Genomic DNA, 3,801 nt, shown 5'->3' with positions numbered 1-3,801 from the left:
ACTTCTGTCTTCTAAGCTGACTTCCAGCCCAAAGAGCTCAGCAGCATCTGCAAAGCAGGATGTTAAATGCTGCAAAGCTGCTTCTGTGTGTGCAACAAAGGCAGCATCATCAGCATAAAGGAGCTCCCTGGACAAGATGGTTTAAGGTCTTAGTGTGAGCCTTCAGTCACCTTAGGTTGAAAAGGCTTCCATCAGCACAGTATCGGATGTAGATACCGTCCTGATCATCGAGGTCTGCTGTGGCCCTTTGGAGCATCATGCTGAAAAATATTGTGAATAGGGTTGGAGCGAGAACGCAGCCTTGCTTTACACCATTAGTTATTAGAAAGGGCTCAGAAAGTGCGTTGCCATATCTGACTTGGCCGTGCTGATCCTCATGGAGTGAGATGATCATTTTAAGGAACCTGGGGGGACAACCTAAACATTCCAAAATCTGCCATAGACCTTTTCTGCTCACAGTATTGAAAGCCTTGGTGAGATCAACAAAGGTTATATAAAGACCTTTGTTCTGTTCCCTACATGTCTCTTGCAGTTGTCTGAGAACAAATACCATGTCTGTGGTGCTTCTGTTGGCTCTGAAACCACACTGACTTTCAGGTAGAATTCCTTCTGCTATAGTGGGTATTAGTCTGTTCAAGAGTATTCTTGCCAGGATTTTGCCAGCAATGGAGAGCAGAGTAATAACACGGTAATTTGAGCAGTCTGATTTAATACCTTTCTTCTTATACAAAGTGATGATGACTGCATCACAAAGGTCTGATGGTAGTTCACCTAGTTCCCAACAGCATAGAATGAACTTGTGAAATTTAGCATGGAGTGCAAGGCCCCCATGTTTCCAGACTTCAAGTGGAATTACATCAACCCCAGCTGCCTTGCTGATTTTCACCTGCTGTATGGCCTTGAGGGTTTCTCCAAAAGTGGGGGCAGTATCCAATTCATATTTCACTGGTTGTTGTGTGATGGACTGGATTGCTGAGTCTTGGACTACACAGTTGGTACTGAAAAGAGTCTGAAAGCGTTCAGACCAATGATTCAGAATGGAGGTTTTATCTGTTAGAAGCGTTTGACCATCTGCGCTGAGTAGGGGATTTTGGACTTGGTATGTAGGCCCGTATGCTGTTTTCAGTGCCTCGTAGAATCCTTTGTTATCACCTGTATCTGCACATAATTGAGTTTTTTCAATCCACCACCTGTTCTGGATGTCACGGAGTTTCTGCTGGAGCTTGCTGCATGCAAGACGAAAAGCCATTTTTCTTGCATGACAGGATGGCAGTGCAAGGTGTGCTTCGTGGGCGGTTCTCCTGGAACAGGCTCCCCAGGGAATGGTCATGGCCCCAGGACTGCCAGAGCTCAAGGAACGTTTGGAAAACGCTTTCAGGTACAGGGTAGGATTGTTGGGGTGTCTGTGCAGGGCCAGGGTTTAGACTGGATGATCCTGGTGGGTCCCTTCCAGCTCAGGATATTCTGTGATTCTGTGAAAGGAGAAAACTGCCCCACTGATGAGCTCTGAATGTGGATTATGAGTTAAACTTGTAGTGTGTCAGTGCTGACAGAAGGGAAAAGCCAATTCATATTGGAGACATGAGGAGCTCAATATACAAATGTGTATGGATACACATGGATCTCAATATACAAATATATGTCTTTATATACCTTAATATTTTAATTTTGAAACTATTTTTTACTTGTCCAGAAGCAACAGCAAAGGATCAGACAGTCTTGTGGAAACTTGGAATCCCAGAATTGTTTGGGTTGGAAGGGAAATTGCAAATCAACTTCTATGGCAAAAAGCTGAAACGGGGAGCAGTGATTAGAAAGCAACAAACTTGCATTCTTATGTGCATTCCAGACCATAACAAAGTACAAGCTCAAAACTTTAATATATGTAGTTCAAAGGAATGGGATGTTCAAGTTGCAGAATAGGCATAGCAAGAGTAGCCATGATAAATGATCGAAACCCTAGAATAGAGAGGCAAACAAAGAAGCAAAACTCAGACTTCTGAAGGCAATCATGCAGATGGCAGCAATGAACCACTGGGAGAGTTGTCCTGTGAGGAAAAGAGAAATTGAAAACTAGTTTAAAAAAAAAAAGTAGTTAATAAAGTAGTTGAAGGTGATAGAGGGAGAAAATCATTGAATGTAAACCAAAATAAAAACAAACCTAGAGAGCCCTGATAAGAAATAGAGGTAACCTGACTTACCAGTGGGCATTTTCTACATTTCCCATTTTAAAAAAGTGGTGGTAAAGATGGAAAGAGTCAGAGATGGCTGTGAAAGGTACATTCCTTTTAGTTTAGAGGTAGTACACTTGTGTGTTAGCTGCTTTTCTCTCTAGTTAGAACAAACTGATAGTCACAATAGATGTACTTGTGTGTAGTTAAGGGTACAAATCCTAACAAAAATGGGGGCCAAAGGAGATGCAAGCTATGGACTCATGAAAGTCAGAGAGGAACGGGCCATAAAGGAAATAGGTTCCCATGTTACCAAATGTTTCAGGTTTCCCCTGAAACCTGATAACTCATTGCCCACAAGATATAACAATATTTGATAGTATCATGAATGTATTTTTTTGTGCTAACATATGTAGTGTGAAACATTTGCTTGGTAACACCATTTCTAGTCAGCAGCAGAACTATAAAGAGGGGGAAATTGCTATTAAAAAAAAAGAAAATGTTCCAATCTTATTTACGGTTCAGTAACTTGTAATTTGAAGCCCTAGACAACATGGACATGATGTGTCATATCATAATGTAATTGCTATAATTATTTATCATTTTCTTCACTGCACATCAATTGTTTAAGCATTATGCTAATGGCTGTATTAATAATGTTTGAAAATAGTGCTTTAAGAACAGGAAAGAAAAATATAAATACTTTTTCATTACTATAACTGTTGCTTTAGCTGCAAACCATTCTTCGGGTCAAGACAATATGCATGCACTTAAATAACAAACATTTTTTTTTATATGTAAACTTTCTTCCTCCACCTTTACAATATACTAAGAAGTGTTAAACAAGTAACATTCACATTTTAAACCAACGTTTACTAACATCACCTGAGAAGCCCCCTTGTTTTCAATCCTCTATATTGTTAAATAATTTTACTATTACTTGTTGTAACGAGTCTATCTGTGTAACTGCTCAGCAGCTTTAAATTCAGAGGTTAACACTTCTGCAGAAGTTTGTAGATTATTAAAATAATCACAATAATGCTACACTGTATGCAAAGTCAGAGAACGTTTTCCTGTGATGAGGATTATTCAGAGTAATTGCCCTAAATATGTGAGAGACATAAAGGAAAGCAGACACTGTAAGATAGCTTTATACTTGTAAAACACACTGGTTATAAAACACAGGAATGCATGTACTGTGGGAAGGTTTCTTACCATCATTTATGACAGATAGGTTTTAGGGATTAGAGCTCAGGAATTTAGGGTCTTGTTGCATAATGTTTTAATTCATGTAAGCTGGTGCTGCCACAGCCCTCTCCACTCTCTCCTGCATATCCCCCTTCCACCTGCTGAGCTGGGACTGACATTTGTCTGACCACACAATGCAGCAGTTTGCAGATGAAATATGCATACCTGCTGATGCTACGTGGAAGGTATTGCTTGATATAATACCCCTTGCCTGTTTAACCATCTCACCTGGCAGTTCAAATCAGCACCAAAATTGTCATAAGGGAGCAGTGGCAGCACACAGGTGGGAGACATAAGGGAAATTGGGAATGTGGCAACATTGCCTTGAGGTGTTTTAAACTGCCAGGAACTGTACCTGTGCATTCCTGTCCAGCACCTGCAT

The sequence above is a fragment of the Corapipo altera genome, unplaced genomic scaffold (genome assembly GCF_003945725.1).
Source record: "Corapipo altera isolate COAL_440 unplaced genomic scaffold, ASM394572v1 48b, whole genome shotgun sequence".
NCBI lineage: Eukaryota > Metazoa > Chordata > Aves > Passeriformes > Pipridae > Corapipo > Corapipo altera.
The sequence above is the reverse complement of the archived record's forward strand: the minus strand, read 5'-3'. Positions refer to the sequence as shown.